The sequence below is a fragment of the Phoca vitulina genome, unplaced genomic scaffold, assembly GCF_004348235.1.
Source record: "Phoca vitulina isolate PV1807 unplaced genomic scaffold, GSC_HSeal_1.0 scaffold73, whole genome shotgun sequence".
In the NCBI taxonomy this organism is placed as follows: Eukaryota; Metazoa; Chordata; class Mammalia; order Carnivora; family Phocidae; genus Phoca; species Phoca vitulina.
The window spans coordinates 4,012,473-4,031,555 of record NW_022589776.1 but is presented as its reverse complement, the minus strand read 5'-3'; the positions used below and the strand labels follow the sequence as shown (position 1 = coordinate 4,031,555).

The window sequence follows — 19,083 nt, the reverse complement described above, 5'->3', positions numbered from 1 at the left end:
TCTTTCTTTCTTTCTTTCTTTCCTTTCTTTCTTTCTTTCTTTCTTTCTTTCTTTCTTTCTTTCTTTCTCTTTCTTTCTTTCTTTCTTTCTTTCTTTCTTTCTTTCTTTCTTTCTATTTTAAAGATTTTATTTATTTATTTGACAGAGAGAGAGAGACAGTGAGAGAGGGAACACAAGCAGGGGGAGTGGGAGAGGGAGAAGCAGGCTTCCCGCTGAGCAGGGAGCCCGATGCGGGGCTCGATCCCAGGACCCTGAGATCATGACCTGAGCCGAAAGCAGACACTTAATGACTGAGCCACCCAGGCACCCCATAATAATTTTTCTTTTTTTTCCACAGCTATTGTTTTTTCCTTTTTTATACAGTTTTGTGTATTCACATTTTTTTTTTTAATTAAGTAGGCTCCATGCTTGAACTCACAACCCCAAGATCAAGAGTCACATGCTGTACTGACTGAGCCAGCCAGGCGCCCCTATATTTACATTTTCACCCTTTCTTAAGTTCAACTGGTGGGTTTATTATTTAATAAGGTTTGTTTTTAAAGAACTAAATCTTAGATAATATATTTATTCTATTTTTTCTAATTCATTAATTATTACTTCTATCTTCATTTTTTCCATTTTCCTTAGGTTTATTTAATTGTTCTTCCCCCAAGATCTGAGTTCAATATTAATTTATTTTAATTGTTTCTTGTTTGATAATGAAAAAAAACCTAAATGAAAGTATAAATGAGTTTGGGGAAGACACAAATATTCAGTCTATAGCAATATTATATTGGAAGTCCTGGCTACTGCAATAAAACAAGAAATGGAAATAAAATGCAGGCAGATTGGAAAGGAAGAAATAAAATGGTTTTTGTTTGCAAATGACACAATTGCCTATATAGAAAATCCAAAAACCACTAACAAATTTCTGGAACTGCAGGCATACCTCAGAGATGTTGCAGGTTCATCCCAAACCATCTCAGTAAGGCAAATATCACAATAAAACAAGTCAAATTATTTTCTTTTTGGTTTCCCAGGGTGTATGAAGTTATGGTTGCCCCATACTCTAGTCTATTAAGTATGCAATAGCATTATGTTTAAAAGAACAATGTACATACCTTAATTAAAACATAGTCTGAAAAAAAAAAGAAAAAAAAAAAGAAGAAGAAGAATGTAGCAGGAGGGGAAGAATGAAGGGGGGGAAATCGGAGGGGGAGAAGAACCATGAGAGACGATGGACTCTGAAAAACAAACTGAGGGTTCTAGAGGGGAGGGGGTTGGGAGGATGGGTTAGCCTGGTGATGGGTATTGAGGAGGGCACGTTCTGCATGGAGCACTGGGTGTTATGCACAAACAATGAATCATGGAACACTATATCTAAAACTAATGATGTAATGTATGGGGATTAACATAACAATAAAAAAATTAAATTAAAAAAAAAAAAACATAGTCGGGGGGGGTAAAAAAAAAAAAAAAAAAAAACCATAGTCTATTGCTGGGGTGCCTGGGTGGCTCAGTCAGTTGAGTGTCCAACTCTTGATTTTGTCTCGGGTCGTGATCTCAGGGTAGTTAAGATCGAGATCCACATTGGGCTCAGCACTCAGTGCACAGTCTGCTTATCCCTCTTCCTTTCCCTCTGCCCTTTTATTTACTTAAATAAATAAGATCTTAAGAGAAAAAAGTACTCTCTTGCTAAAAAAAAAGCTAACCATCATCAGAGCTTTTAGCAAGTCATAACCATTGATCACAGATCACCATAACAAACAAATAAAAATGAAAAAGCTGAAAATATCGTGAGAATTACCAAGATGTGACACAGAATCACAAAGTGAGCAAATGTTGTTGGAAAATGGCACCAACAGACTTGTTTGATGCAAGGTTGCCACAACCTTCAATTTGTAAAAATAACACAGTATCTGTGAAGCACAATAAATTGAAGTGCAATAAAAGGAGGTATTCCTATAATAAGCTATTGTAACAAGGTTACAGGATACAAGATTAATATATAGAAGTCCATTGTTTTCCTGTATACCAGTAATGAACAAATTGGAATTTTAAATTTTTAAAAATTTTTTTAAAACCACTATAATAGCACCACATCCTGCCAAAAACAAAAACAAAAACAAAAAAAAGATTGGGTGTAGACCTAACAAAATATTTGCAAATTCTGTATGTGGAAACTACAAAATTCTGATGAAAAGTATCAAAGGTCTTAATAAACAGATATTCCATGCTCATTTATTAAAAGACTCAATATTGTAGGGACGCTTGGGTGGCTCAGGCAGCTGACTGTCTGCCTTCAGCTCAGGTCATGATCCCAGGGTCCTGAGATCGAATCCTGCATCGGGCTCCTTGCTCAGCAGGGAGCCTGCTTTGCCCTCTGCCTGCCATTCCCCCCTGCTTGTGCACACACTCTCTCTCTCTGACAAATAAATAAATAAAATCTTTAAAAATAAAAAAAATTAAAAATAAAGACTCAATATTATTAAGATATTAATTCTTAGAACATGATCTATAGATTCAATGCAATTCCAATCAAAATCTCTTCAAGCTATTTTGTAGATAGTGACAAAATAATTCTAAAGTTTACATGGAATCACTGAACACATCAAAAACTAATGATGTACTATATGTTGGCTAAGTGAATTTAAATTTAAAAAATAAAGTTTACATAGAAAAACAAAAGATCTAGAATAGCCAACAGAATACTGAAAAACAAAGTTGGAGGACTCACATTACCTGATTTCAAGGCTTAAAGTAAAATTATAGTAAACAAGACAATATGGTACCCGTTAAAAAAAAAAAAAAAAAAAAAAAAAAAGAGCAATAGAATAGAACAGAGACACCAGAAACCAGAAATATACCCATACAATATTATCAACTGATCTTGACAAATGAATGTTAAAGAAAAAATTTTTCATGACACTTGTTAAAGACAGCAAGACATTATTTGAGAGGGACTATTGCAATGGGATTTGCAGAGGGGAGAGAGATCAGTCTGAATTCTGATTACAATAAGGACAAGTGGAGATTTATAGCCAAGGAGAAGGTGGGAGTCAGAGGATGGAAAATGCCTAAAAGGAAACATCAAGGAAAAGGAGGATTCTTGCTAAAGGCAGGCCATGGTGATAAGATATTGAAGGAGATGAGTAATTTGATGAGATATCAGGGTGATTACTTACAAAGAATAGGGATTCGCTCCAAACTGACATGATTCTTGCTAAAGCTGAACTAAGCAGGCCAAGGACAGGCCCAGTAGAATAGAGGGCCAAGAGGAGCCTGACCAAGGTTTGGTCAAGGACAGTCTTTGTCAGGAATAAAGACAGCTGAATGAAAAAAAGAAGTCTTTTCAACAAATGATGCTGCAACAATTGAATGTCCATATACAAAAGGGGAGAAAAGAAACTGGAATCAGAACTTACACTTTTCACAAAAACTAATTCAAAATAAATCATAAACCTAAACGTAAAATACAAAACCAGAAAACTCCTACAAGATAACAGGAGAAAATCTCAGTGACCTTGGATTTGGCAATGGATTTTTACAACACAAAAGCATCATCTATTTAAAAAAATGATAAATTGGATTCTATTAAGAAATTTTTTTGAAGTCTCCTTAAGAACAACTGTAAGTTATGTCAATCAAAATCTATACATGAACAAATAAATTCATATGATGGTGCTATAAAATGACCAATAAAACAATAAAACCTTTGGAAAATATGATAATAAACACAATAAAATAAGCACATAAAGAGAAAAGCATTAAACATGAGAAAGTAGATATAACCACAGATACAGTGATTTTTAAAATGTAAGAGACCACCATTGTAATTTTCAAATATTAAGTCTGAAAATAAAAATGAGGGGTGCCTGGGTGGCTTAGTCAGTTAAGCATCTGCCTTCGGCTCAGTTCATGATCTCAGTGCTTCGCGGGGAGTCTGCTTCTTCCTCTGCCCCGGCTTATGCTCTCTCTCTCTCAAATAAATAAATAAAATATTAAAATAAAAAAAAAGAAAAAAGAAAAGAAAAATGAAACAGGTAGTTCCCTCCAAAGAAAGACAAACTAGCCAAAATTAAAAGAGGAAAAGAGCTCATTAAATAGATTATCATAGATAGATAATCATAAAATAAACAGAAAAATTAACCATAAGACTTATTCTTCCATGACCAAAAGCACCCAGGCCTAGACAGTTTTATGGGCACTTTTACTCCAACAAAAAGACATAATTATTCCTATGTCATTTAAACCTCCCCAGAGAATAAAGTAAGATGAACGACTTATGTTTCATCCTAAGAGGTTACTACAACCATGATACAAAAACATGGCAAGAATACCACAAAATAGAAAAGAAGGCCAACCTTACTTATGGCTATAAGTACAAAAATCCTAAAATAAAAAGACAGGTAAACTGATTTTACCAACGTATTTTTTTTATTTATTTTTCAGAGAGAGAGTGGGAGAGCACGAGCAGGGGGAGCAGCAGACAGAGGGAGAAGCAGGTTCCCCACCGAGCTGGGGACTTGATACCAGGACCCTGGGATCATGACCCGAGCCAAAGGCAGACACTTAACCGACTGAGCCACCCAGGCGCCCCGAATTTACCAATGTATTAAAAAGATAACCCCTCATGACCAAGTAAGATTTATTCTAGGAACACAAGGATGGTTCCACATTAGGAAATCCATTAATGTGACTTACATTTATAAAGAGTTATTTGGTTATTCTGGTTACATGGTTATTTTGATAGATGCCAGAAAGACATTTGATATAAATATAATATCCATTCTTATAGATATTAATATACATTACTTACACAGGGGAGAGAAGGAACACAAAATGAGAAATATCTATATGAGTGAAATTATAAAAGTTCACTGTGAAACTTCACGTTTTGATATATTTCTATATTGTTTTATTTTTTTCCCCAATGAGCTTGGATTACTTTTCGTAAAAATAATGACAAAAATAACCTTGCATGAAGCACTGAACTACAAGTTACACAGAAAATAATGCAAAGCTTTCTTTAGGCAGTTGTAGTTTATATTAAGTACCAATAAAGAAATAATAATGTTCAGAGAATGAAGAGAAAAAATATGTAACAGAACATAGAAAAAACTATTTTAAAAAATACATGAGCAGGGCGCCTGGGTGGTACAGTTGCTTAAGTGTCCAACTCTTGGTTTCAGCTCAGGTCATGATCTCAGGGTCCCTGGATCCAGCCCCATATGGGGCTCTGCCCTCAGGATGGAGTCTGCTTAAGATTCTCTCTCCCTCTGCACCCTCCTCCCCTGCTATCTCTCTAAAATAAATAAATTTAAAAAATAAAATAAAGTATGGGGCGCCTGGGTGGTTCAGTCGTTAGGCGCCTGCCTTTGGTTCAGGTCATGATCCCAGGTCCTGGGATCGAGCCCCGCATTGGGCTCCCTGCTCAGCGGGAAGCCTGCTTCTCCCTCTCCCACTCCCTCTACTTGTGTTCCCTCTCTTGCTGTGTCTCTCTCTGTCAGATAAATAAATAAAATCTTAAAATTAAATTAAATTAAAAAATACATGAGAGAAACCAATAGTTATTTAAACAGCTTTAACAAGTATGAGACCTTTGTTAACTATAAAATACTACAAAAACAAAATTGCTGGAAACAAAAAACTGGAAGCAAACAAGATCGCCTTCAATAGGTGAATAAACTATGCTTTATCTGTATAATGAAATATTATTTAGAGATAAAAATAAATGAGCCATCAAATCATGAAAAGACATAGAGGAATGTTAAATGTATATTGCTAAGTGAAAGAAGCCATTCTGAAAAGGCTACATGCTGTATGATTTCAACTATATGACAATCTGGAAAAAAACTATGGAGACAGTAAAAAGATAAGTAGTTGCCAGAGATTCAGAGATTAGGAGAAGGGAAAAATGGATGAAGTGCAAGGGATTATTTTCATGGCAATAAAGCTATTCTTTAGGATACTATAATTGTGGATATATAATACTATGTATTTGACAAAACTCCTAGAACTTCACAGTGTAAAGAGTGAATCAATGTATGAAAATTTAAAGGAAAATCACTTAGAAGGGGGAGAGATCCTAGAATAAAATGCAGTTTTTTTGTTTTGTTTTGTTTTTTGAGAGAGAGCGCGCGCTCGCATACACATGCAGGTGGTGGGAGGGGTGAGGGAGAGAGAAAATCCTAAGCAGGCTCCATGCCCAGGACGGAGCCGGACACAGGGCTTGATCTCACGACCCTGAAATCATGACCCTGAGATCATAACCTGAGCTGAAATCAAGAGTCGGACACTCAACCAACCGAGCCACCCAGGCACCCCAGATTATGACAAAATAATCTAATTGTATTACGAGTTAGCAAAACAACCTCACTAATAGGGGAAAATGGTGTTCATCTAAGTAACTTTGGAAATGAGTAGCCTGTTAGATTATAGTCGAAAGAAACTGGGGCGCCTGGGTGGCTCAGTCGTTAAGCGTCTGCCTTCGGCTCAGGTCATGATCCCAGGGTCCTGGGATCGAGCCCCGCATCGGGCTCCCTGCTCCGCGGGAAGCCTGCTTCTCCCTCTCCCACTCCCCCTGCTTGTATTCCCTCTCTCGCTGTGTCTCTCTCTGTCAAATAAATAAATAAAATCTTTAAAAAAAAAAAAAAAGAAAGAAACTATCCACAGCACCATACTGTAATTGATAATATTAATTCCCACATTGGGGGTTAATTTTTTTTCCCAGGGGAGAACACAAACAGTCCCCCACTACCACAAATTATGCAGTTGAGTTTCCCACATTTGGAGAAATCACTGGGGTCAGCACATCCTGAGTGCAACGGATAAGCCTCACCTTGGGAAAACCGCTTTTGTGATCATGGCATTTCCCCTGCCAGGTAAGTATGGGGGGGTTAATTTTTGATACTGCTATACTTATATACTAGAATCAATGCATTGGAATTGAAGTAAATGGATGGTGTGTGGGGGGGGAAAGCCAGTTTTCTCACAGTTGAAATGGGAGTTTACAAATAAGCAAGGGGGGGAGGCTAGAAAGATCTATGTGGTAATGGATTAGAGCTGGAGAGAGTATGAACTTCTGTTTAGCTTAATGAATAAAGATAGTTACATACAGAAATAGTTACAGATATATGTATATACACTGGTTAGTATATATACATACACTTGATCTGTCAGCTGAGTAATGACACCCCTATCAAAAAGTACATCCAGCATTCGGATCTTGGATCTTAATACTATTCTCTAATAAAAGGAACCAGCATGCCTTGGAGAGACAGCTGAATCTAGAACTGGGGCAGGAAATATCCAAGATGAACCTGGCCTATCTTTCAGTGCCAGAAAAGAAGTACTAAAAACAAACAAAAAATCACAATGATGAGGTATGTCAGAGGGACACAGGAGCCAGTTAAAAGAGCTCCCAATGACCAAAGCTGATACAATTTAAGCAAAAACATAAAGTAGTATTGGATTATAACCCAAAGTATAAAATAAATATCCATGACCCAAATGGATATAAAAAAAAATGACTGACTGAATAAATAAGTAGATGGTGGAGAGGAGAAAATTTCCTATGTAGAAGAATTCCAAATAATTTCTGTAGATACTCTGCCTTCATGGAAGTGAAGCATAAATCCCTACTCTTAAGTATGAGCTCTGTAGAGTGACTTCTTTCCAAAGACTGTAGTATGGAAAGAGGGGTGATAAGAGGAAGAAACTTACAATGGAGAAACCTGACAAAGACCACCTCAGCCAGGTGATCAAGGTTGCTAGAAAGTGTTTTTTAAAAAGATCTATTTATTTATTTGGGGGTTGGGGGGGAGAGAGAGGAGGAGAGGTGGGGGGAGGGGCAGAGGGAGAGAAACTCAAGCGACTCCCCACTGAGTGCGAAGCCTAAGGCAGGACCCCATCCCATAACCCATGAGATCATGACCTGAGCTGAAATCACAAGTCGGACGCTCAACCAACTGAGCCACCCAGGCACCCCTAGAAAGTATTTTTAATATAATGTAATGAAAAAGGTAATTTCTCTCTGTGATTTTGCTCCCCAAAATCTACAAGCTCAACCTAATCATGAGAAAAACATCAGACAAATTCCAATTAAGGAATATTCTACATGATATCTGGCCAGTACTCCTCAAAACTGCCAGAGTTACCAAAAAATGGAAAGTCTGAGAAACCATCACATCCAAGAAGAGCCTAAGGAGACACCATGCTTAAATGTAATGTTCTGTGGATAGGGTCCTGGAGCAGAAGTATATTAGGTAAAAACTAAGAAATCTGAATAAGCATGCACTTCAACTAATAATAATGTATCAAAATAAGCTGATACCCCAAAAGGACCCACCCATCCCAGGGTGTAGGATGTGGCCTAGCCCTCACACAGAATTTCACCTTACATTCTACTGGCCTGATATGTAGGGAATCACAAGCCTTAAAATTTAAAGTTGTCCTCAACTGAGAATACCCCAAATGATCCCCCAAATACTCCGTGTGGCAGAGGCAAATGGAAATCCTCTCGATGAATGTGACTCCATCCCAGCCTAAAGGTATTGCTAAAAATAATTGTTAAAGTATGTGTAAAGGCCGTTTTTAGGCAACAAATAGAATGAGCAATGGAAACTTGATCAAGGCAAAAGGGCCCTGGGTGACCATCAGGTGATACTTTGAGGTGAAGTATCCACAGGCCCTAATGGACCACTGGGCTACTACAACCAGGCACAGTTACTAAAAAGGGAAAATTCCATACTCCCCATACCTCCTCACCTTCCCCCTTTTAAAACAGCCCCCACCCACTGCCTCCTTGCAGACAGTCTCTCTTGTGCTGTCCTTCCCCCCTGGTCCCTTGAAGTGTATCCAATGAATTTCTATCTCCTTTGCTCTGCCTCAGGTGAATCCTGAGCCACTGGCTTCCACCCTATTGGGCTGCCCTACATTTGGGGGCCTCCAACCAATGGGGGGAGACATCGCATTATGGTGACCAGAATAACCATGCACATAAACAAAGGACCAAGGGCAAGAACAAGCAGGAAAACAGACCAGAAAAGAGACACACAAAATTTCAGTAAACAGAATGAGTCGACACAGACCATAAAACTATGCTTACAATGTTTAAAATGATAGGGGGAAAAAAAAAAAAGGAAATCCCACTTCTAGTCAGTGTAGTATAACAGAGACCAATTTACTCTCCTGCCTGAACAACCAAAGACTACAAATAAATGAAACAATGGTTATCAAGACACTAGACTTCAGGTTGCAAAGGACAGTAACCCTGAAAGACGGTCAGCAGAAAACGTATTCTCCACAACTGTCCCAGCTTGTTTCCCTGGAAGTTATCAGGTCTCCTCTGCAGAGCCTGTTGGACTCTCTGGGTTGAGGAGATGGAAAGGAGTGGTATGAAAAATGAAGTGGCTAAAGTCGGCTAGACAGAGTACCAAGGAGAGGATTGCATAGAAAGAAAACTTAGAAGATATGCAGGGATATAAAATAACATTTTTTTAAAGTATCAGTGTTGGTTCATTAATTATAACAAAAGTACCATACAATGTAAGATGCCAATAATAGGGAAAGCTGGGTGTAGAGTGTATGGGAATTCTCTACTTTCTTCATAATTTTTCTGTAAATCTAAAACTGTTCTAAATAATAAAGTTTATTAAATCACCCAGCAGACCCACGGACCTGTCCGGGGCTTCCCCAGAGTTGGGACGGCACTGACCCAGGGACGCCCCTTCTTCCCGCCTCCCCCCAGCCTCTAACCTCTTCTGCAGGCGCAGCCTCCAGAACCATCTTCTCTGCGATCCTCTGCCCCCGCGAGCAGCCAGCAGAGCATCTTGAGCTTCCTCCTCGTCACCTCGGACCATGAGCTCCCAGCTTCACCCGAAGGACTCCACCGCCTGCGGGCCTCGCACCCACCTCTCTCGGGGCTTCCACTCGGCGGCGGCGAGGTGGCTCCCCAGGGCGTGGGTCACACCCCGCAGCCCCGGAGCCGCCGCAGCCCCGGGGCCGAACCGAACCAGACCCTCTGGACCTGCGGGCCCGGTGCCGCTGACTTCCGGTCGGCCACTTCCGGCACGAGCAGGTGACACCCATCAGGAAGACGCCCAGCACCTGACTCACCTCTGCAGCCTGGGCCGGCGAGTTCCCCTCCAGAGGCCCACCCTCGAGCACTGGCTAGGGGCCCCGGAGCCCAGCAGCCTCTGAGGGGTCCCGCTGCCCACCCCCACCCCCAGCCAGGGCTTCTGCCGGAGCCTCTCCTGCCCGCACTGGGCAGCTGTCTGACCACCCTGCACCCTCTCCGGAGCGGTGGGCCAAATGGAAACAATCAAGCTTTTTTCAGGGGAAAAATAAAATCACACATATACAACTTCTCCCTCTCTGGGTGCAGACTCACAGACTGCCATCCCCACCCCACCATTAGCACACTATTGGAGAGGGGACATTTCTTTTAAGAAACTGCTGCAAATTCAATCAAAACTTTACATTAAAAAATTTTTAAAGAAATGACTGGGGCAAGGAGAGCAAAGAGGAGATAGCAGGAGGCTAGAGAGCTAGGAAGAAGGTCCTCCCGGCTGTTGAAAGAACTCGAGCTTTACCTTAGAGTGGGAAAACACTAGTTTTCAACAAGATGTGCATTTGCAGCAGATCTGAAATTCATACATGATCATGCATTGCAAAAATAAAACTTTATTTTCTGTAACACAACTAGAGTAAAAGTCCTCCCCTAGCAGAAATACACATTTTTAAGGGTAACAATTGCTCTGGGGAAAAAAATTTAATGATTTTTCAATTAACTCAGCTTCTTTAAGAATAAATATGTAGTATTTCTTTCCCCTATTCCTGCCCTTATCCCTTGGTAATAGGGAACAAAATTTCTGGGTGATTTATGTGATGTCTGGTATTAGAAATGTGTGGTCCAGATGCCTTCCTTTGATATTTTGGGCTCTTGTTTTGTGTAATTCTCTTTTCACACTGCATCCTTCAATTTATGCTGGCATCTACTGAAGCATAATTGTTCTGGTCTGGCAGTTGGTATTAGAAAGCAGCATTTCCTGCTGCTAACCTGAGGAAGTATTACCTGGTGGTTAGAAGCCTGAATCCCGGAACCAGATCACAAGATAAAAATTCTAGTTCTGCCATTTACTAGCTTAATCCCTCTGTGCTGAAATTTCTTCTTCTATAAAATGCAGATGTGAATAACACTTACCATACAGAGTTGTTTCTCTGGTGAGGAGGGAGTAAGTTAATATATGTGAAGAACTTAAAACAATACCTAGCATATAGTAGTGCCATGTTAGCTACTATTATTAATGGCCATAGTATCCAACACTGTATTTTTAATAAGTAATATATTTTTAGATATACAAGAAAGTTAAAAAAAATACTAGAGGAGCGCCTGGGTGGCTCAGTTGGTTAAGTATCTATCTTAAGCTCAGGTCATGATCCCTGGGTCCTGGGATCATCAAGCCCTGCTTCAGGGTCCCTGCTCAGGGGGCAGTCAGCTTCTCCCTCTCCCTCTGTCCCCCCATCACTCGTGCTCTCTCTCTCTCTCTCTCAAATAATACATAAAATCTTAAAAAAAATAATAGAGAATTTCTGTGTTCCCCTCACCCAGGTCCCCTTAAAGTTAATATATATAACCATAGCACATTTACCAAAACTAAAAGATTAACGTTGGTGCATTATTATTAAATTAATTCCAAACTTTATTTCAATTTTGCCAGTTTTTAAAGTAATACCCTTGGGGCACCTGGCTGGCTCAGTCGGTGGAGCGTGGGACTCTTGATCTCAGGGTTGTAAGTTCAAGCCCCACGTTGGCTGTAGAGATTACTTAAAAATAAAATCCTTAAAAAAATAAAAAATTTTAAAAATTTAAAATAAATTAATGCCCTTTTTCTATTCCAGGATCCAATCCAGGATACCACATTGTGTTAAATCCATTACATTTCTAAAATATCACACAGAAAATTCTGCTTCTAGCCATGGTGGAGAAATTAATACCAGACTACCAAATATAACCCAAATACGGACAAAATACTGTGTCCAGTCATGAACAACAGTCAGTGCATGACTGAACATTGCAACAATAGAAACATTTAAAGGGGGTCTCACAATCACCTCACATGTTTGTCAGGAGAGACTTGTGCAGTGGAAGAGGGAAATGGAGGCCTGGTGGAACAGTGGTCTTGTTCAGCTGAGGAAACAGATAAAAGTTAGAGACTTCCTAAGTGGCTAGAATTTGTGCAACAGGGTATCTGAGATGACGGAGGCCAGATGTCTGTGTAAGACTCACTATGGGGCCAGGGCCATGGGCTCGGGGCTACATGAACACAGGACAAGACTGCTCAAGGCCTAGGAGGGGTTACCTGCCACAGAGCTGAGAGCCAAATCACGATCCTACATTGAAGACCCGGCCCAGACTTCTCAGAAGCATCCCTGGAACTTCAGAAAGTTCATGTTTTTAAAGTAAGAACCATGGGCGCCTGGGTGGCTCAGTTGGTTAAGCGACTGCCTTCAGCTCAGGTCATGATCCCGGAGTCCCTGGATCGAGTCCCGCATGGGGCTCCCTGCTCGGCAGGGAGTCTGCTTCTCCTTCTGACCCTCCCCGCTCTCATGTGCTCTCTCTCTCATTCTCTCTCTCATAAATAAATAAAATCTTTAAAAAAAAAAAAAAAAGAACCATGATCCAGAGTAAGGGACACATCCTAGGACTAAACTCAAAACTGAAGCCTGACAAGACCAAAAGGATCTACCAGTAGTTCAAATGATTGCAAAATAAAAGTCAATATTCCTTATAGAGGAGAAAGTGATAATCCAGGCTCCCAAAAGCATAGTGTCCACAATCTATTATAATAGATACATGTAGAGGCACCTGGGTGACTCAGACTGTTAGGTGTCCAACTCTTGATCTCAACTCAGGTCTTGATCTCAGGGTTGTGAGTTCAAGCCCCATGCTGGGCTCCACCCTGGGCATGGAGCCTACTTAAAAAAAAAAAAAAAAAGTGTTCATGTAATAGATACTTGTATGTTTACAAATATGTAAGCACAAAGGATAGGAGTTGTAAAAAACAAACTATTTTGTTATAAGGCTCATACATTTTATATAAAGTATCACATAATATTCACTGTAAGATGACTATGATTGGTATGCATACTGTAATCCTGATGGCAACCCTAAAAAATAATGTAAAGAAAAATAGCTGAAAAGCCAACAGAGTGATTACACTAGAATACTAAATTAATATTCTATTAACCCAAAAGAAGTCAGGAAAGGAGAAAGAGAAAAACAAAATAACAACATTGGCAAATTGAAAGCAAGTAACAATAAGAACAGACCTAAAGCCAACCATATCCATGATTTTATTAAACGTAAAACAAAAATAAAACTAGGTTAAAAAGAAAATGATTAAAAAATATATATCATATAAATGGTATGCAAAAGAAAGCTGAAAGAGTTGTGTTAATATTAGACTTAACGGACTCAAGACAAGAAGAATTATCAGAGATAAAGAGAGACATTTATAATGATAAATGAAGAAGACATAGCAAACCTAAAATGTAGGTGGCTAATAACTGAACTTAAAAATAGATGAAGCAAATCTGACTGAACTGAAGAGACAAATAGACAAATCTACAATCATAAGTAGAAATATCAATTTCCTCTTTAATAACTAGATAAAAATCTAGACGGATGTGGGGGACCTAAAAATAATCTAAAAATAATTATTGGACACTCTAACTTTACTCACCTTTAGAGAACAATTTATCCAGTAATAGCAGAATTCACATTCTTCCCACTTGCACATAAAAGCATTAACCGAGATAGACCTTATGCTGGGGCACAAAACAGCTCAATATATTGTAAATTTGCAATTTTACAGAATATGCTCCATAAACACAACCACATTAAATCAGAAATCAATAACAATTAGATATTTTTAAAAGTCTCAAGTATTTACAGGTTAAACAACAAATTTCTTTTTTTTTTTTTTAAAGATTTCTCTTATTTATTTGACAGAGAGAGAGAGAGCACAAGCAGGGGAGTGTGAAGCAGGCAGAGGGAGAGGGTGAAGCAGACTCCCCAAGGAGTGGGGAGCCCGATGTGGGACTCGATCCCAGGACCCTGGGATCATGACCTGAGCTGAAGGCAGACGCTTAACCATCTGAGCCACCAGAGCACCCCAACAAATTTCTAAATAGCCAGAAAAGAAACCATGTGAAAAATTAGTAAGTACTTGAAACTAGTAGTAAACATGTATTAAATGTTTTGAATAGAGCTAAAGAGTACTTACAGAAAGTTTATCAATCTTTGTTGGGGAAGGTCATCAAAAAGATGTGACCATCAGTTGACCCATGAGCTGGACCTGGGCACTCCGATGGAGGCGCCTCGCTCCCTCCCCTGTCCCTGGAATGTGGGTTCCACTTGTCTTTCCTGCTCCCAGAGGCTTCTCCAAGCACAGAGCCTTGAGATGGTGATATGTTGAAAACACCTGCATGGCATATGTGACTGAGCCCAGTTGGAGCTTCTTTATAAACTTAAGATTTGGAGGGCAGTTATGGAGCGCCTGGGTGACTCAGTCGTTTAGGCGTTTGCCTTCAGCTCAGGTCATGATCCCATCATCCTTGGATCAAGCCCCGCATCGGGCTCCCTGCTCAGCAGGGAGTCTGCTTCTCCCTCTCCCGCTCCCCCTGCTTGTGTTCCTGCTCTCGCTCTCTCTCTCTGTCTGTCAAAAAATAAATAAAATCTTAAAAAAAAAAAAAAAGTAAAACAGTTATTTTACCAGCAAAATGGGTTTAATCAGGAACAGCAGAGGAATTGCAATTAGGAACATACACACTATAGCAAAGCAAGGGCAAATCCACAGATCAAAGGAAAGGAATGTTACTCCATAAAGAAAAGGAAGAAGTTGGGAGGGGCTTCTTTGAACGAACGTTCATTGGAGGAAAGCAAGTGTTCTGGGTCCTGACAGTTTCTCATTGGCTGAGTTGTGGTATTTTCTTATTGACTGAGCTTGTTGCTGGACAAGGAGGCAATGTACATCTCTTCCTGTTGGGTGTGAAATTGATAAGTGGCAGCGTGTGGAAGAACCCCTTCCGGCCTCTTGAATCCATTTTTTAATTTAATTTAATTTTATTTTATTTTATTTTATTTACTTTTTTATTTTATTTTATTTTATTTTTATATTTTAAAAGATTTTATTTTTTCATCTGACACATAGAAAGAGATAGTGAGAAAGAAAACACAAGCAGAGGGAGAAGCAGGCAGAGGGAGAAGTAGGCTCTCTGCGGAGCAAGGAGCCCCACGCGGGGCTCGATCATGACCTGAGCCGAGGGCAGACACTTAACTGACTGAGCCACCCAGGGGCCCCCTGAGTCCATTTTAAATAAGGTTTTCTTTACTCAGTTTCACACGGGTTAATTCAAGTTAATCAAGAAAAAGTTAATCACCCTCATCTCCATAGGCTTATACTGAGACTGGTTTTCTTTGTGTGTAAATATAGTGGGGACCACCACCTCCCACCAAAGGGTAGGACATGAATGGTATCCCCAATAGTTCCTACTGTTGTGAAACCAACCTCTGTGTCCCGGAGCTCAAATATGTAACGTGAAGATAGAGTCTGGATATAAAAAAGGAGGATAGTTTGTTACTTTGCCAGGCAAAGGAGATGGGAGCAGACTAATGCCTCTAAGACTGCAAATCCGCCCAGGCTAAAAGGCTGAGGGGTTTTCTAGGAAAATACAGGGATCTGGGTAGTTTCCTTTTTTTTTTTTTTTTAAGATTTTATTTATTCACTTGTCAGAGGGAGAGAGCACGAGTAGGCGTGCACAAGCTCAGGGGAAGGGCAGAGGGAGAGGGAGAAGCAGACTCCCCGCTGAGCAAGGAGCCCTGGGATCCTGACCTGAGCCAAAGGCAGACGCTTCACCACCCCAGTGACCCTGGGTAGTTTTGATAGGATCTGGTACCTGCTCCCAGCCAGGTTCGTTGTGTCTTCAAGATGATCTCCCGACTAGTGCTGCCACCAGCCATCTGAGTCTCCTTACTCAACATCAATACTGAGTTCCTGGAACAAAGGATTCTATAGAAAAACAAATGAAGGGGTGGGGGCTTCAAGAATGAGGAAGAGAAAAATTCATTCCGTTTACAGTTGAGCTTTGCTGAAGCATTAGTGTGTCCATCTTAATATCCACCCAGTTTTACATTTTCTATAGTGGTTTCACTGTCCCTAATGAGGGAGCAGAAGGCAAGAGGAGGACAAAGCACCAGCTGACACCCGGAAACCGCCTCCCGCTCCGTGGGATATATGTGACATTCCTCCAGGAAACTTCCAGCTCTCTTAATGCTTTACTGGAGGGAAAAACAACCTTAGCCTGTTAATAGCAAGGCCTCCAGGATCCTGAGGCTCTTCTTTAGCATGTCAAAGTTCTTTTGAAAACCTCCCTTTTTCCTTACCTCCCCAACCCCATAGTATATGACCAGCCACCCTTCACAACCCTGGTGCAGCAGCTCTTTCTGCCCACGGGTCCTGTTCCCATGCTTTAATAAGATCACCTCTTTGCATCAAAGACATCTTAAGAATTCTTTCTTGGCTGTCAGCTCCGGACCTCACCAACATTCCAAAACTACATCATCCCTACTAATTTTACTGCAGGATATGTTTTATTTCAACCTATTTGGGGGCATGAGCAGTCATGACACATCAGTGTAAATTACAAATGCCCCTAGAGAATTCCATAAGCTTGGAGGCCATAAGATTTGCACTGGTGTGCTCCTTAAACCCCGGGCTAGGATCCCTTGCCCCACGGCCACTTCAACTTCTATCTGTATTAAATTAGTCAAGAGGACCTTTTGGGTCAAGGTACAGGCCCTTTCCTAAAACTATGTTCTAGTGTTATCCAGCATTTTTTGTTGAGTCTGCCTGACCTGCTTTGCTAATGCTTCATTATATCTCCAGGCTGACTCCTATCCTTTGTTTTCCTCCAGGAAGAACTCCCTTTAGTCTGCCTATTCTAGTTATCTTTTTCCTCTGAGTGCTGCTTTTCATTAAAAGCAAATCCTGCTTGTTCCAGGATACTTAGACTGGTATCTATCTCCCCTAAGGCTCTTTTCGACTTGTGGGCCACTGTTGAATACACTATGTGTCTTGTTGCTTTTGTGTACTAATGGCTTGGGTATGGTTAGCTTACAAATTTTCTACCCCAAAATTTTGGGTACCCCATATCATAAATGAGTGGCAGTCAAAACCGTATGCAATTTAGTTTGAGTATGCCCTCAGGCCTCCCTTAGCCTTCCTGGTGTCAGAGTGGGGCCTTTCCTTAGGGGATCTCAGATTCACCACTTGATGCCCCCTGCTTTCATCTCTTCAGGAGCCCATTGTTTCCCCCTATTCTGATTAATAGCTTTCCACCCCCCAAAAGGAGGGTGATTGTGTGTGTGCATACCACATTGTAGCATGTTGGGCACACTGCCATTACATTGTTTCCTTTATAACCAGAGACCCTTGCAAGCATTTGATCATGGAGGTTTATAGTTACACAGCAATCAGTGTGCTGGGAGCTATAGACCACAGGGCTTAAAATCCCTGTAGGAAGTAGTTCTTTGAAATTCTCTCCCAAATGATGTCCTTTGGAGTAGATGTAGCCTGAAAATACTCGTCAAAAGACACTAGCACGTTATTAGAGTTCAATTTAGTCATTAACAGTTGATACAGTTCATCAACAGATTGTATGACCAGAATGTCTCCCAGATGCTGGTTTGTAGACTTTCATCTGACCTGGGCAGATTCCAAAAGCGGGGGTAGCCTCAAACATAGCTTCAACTTTCTGGACATTTGGTATAATTGTGCTAAGAGATAATATTATTCTCTTGCGCTGAGCCTCTCTCTCAGGGTATTAATACAGTGTTGGATATCTCTCATTTCATAACCCATTTATACATTCTTCTATGCTCAGCTATTTTCTCCTTCTGTCCACTTGTCATTTATTTGTACCCCAATTTTTCTACCTTTAGAAGGGGCATTAAGGTCAGCTACGGTGCTGGTCCAGGTTGCTAGCAGCAACTCTAGTCTAGCAAGCACCTCTCCCTCAATTTGTACAATGATTAGCCATTTTATTTTCGGGAAGTCTAGTCCCCACTCCACCCCTCAATGCACATACACACATATTGCTCCTGAAGGAGGTACAGCCCACCATCACCCTGCACTCTTCCTTTCTTTCCCTGCCCACATTCAGCTGTTAAACACTAATTGCTGGCCAATTGCTCTTTTTTTTTTTTTTTTTTTTTGGTTTGTCCATGAGCTTAAATTATTCTACAAACTAATCCAATAAAATTGTGTCTCCTTTATTTATTTATTGTTTTGAGAGAGAGAGAGTGCGTGCACACATGCATGAGTGTCGAGGGGAGGGGCAGAGAGAGAGGGTGAGAGAGAATCTCAAGCAGGCCCCACACTCAGTGCAGAGGCCGATGCAGGGACCCATCTCACGACCCTGAGTCAAAATTAAGAGTCCAATGTTCGACCGACTGAGTCACCCAGGTGCCCCAAATTGTGCCTCCTTTAAAGGCATAGTTCCTGAAGTTAATGTTCAATATCTTTTTTCTGACTCCAAGAGAATTCCTCCCAGCTGTCCTATTGCTCTGTTCTCTCTCACAAACTAGCCAGCCGACAGTCTAGTCTGTATCTTCATTAAATGCACGAATCTCTTTTCAGTTGCCTTTCACCACACCCTCCACTGTTCAAACCCTTAGGCTTGAACTTCCGCAAGCTCTGTTAAGAGTGCCGTCAGTTCCTTTGGAAACATTGGGAGCTTCCAACTCCTCCTGAGGAGGAGATGAGGAACAAATTTCTCTTCCTAGGGAATGTTTCTGAGCTGGGGTTAGGAACAGGGCATGTTTCTCTCCAAGTGCCACCTTTGCTGTAGGTGCTGAGTGCTCAGTGAAGTGGGGGGAAGCAGCAGCCTGAGATCCCCTTGGCTTGCCTCTCTGGGCATGGAACCATTGCTCCTCAGCTGTGACAAGTACTATCGGACCCCAGTCCTTTCAGCATGCTGTGACCAAGGCCCTGGACTGCACCTGACTCACCCAATATGCCCTACTCCCCAAGTTAGCTG

The 19,083-nt window shown here is 40.7% G+C and overlaps 1 non-coding gene across 1 annotated transcript; it reads right to left on the bottom strand.

The window, feature by feature from the left end:
• Positions 1-6,709: 6,709 nt before the first annotated feature.
• On the bottom strand, positions 6,710-6,871 carry LOC116625145. The gene has a single exon (XR_004298004.1). It is a non-coding gene; the product is annotated as a U1 spliceosomal RNA (small nuclear RNA).
• Between the last annotated feature and the right edge of the window lie 12,212 nt (positions 6,872-19,083).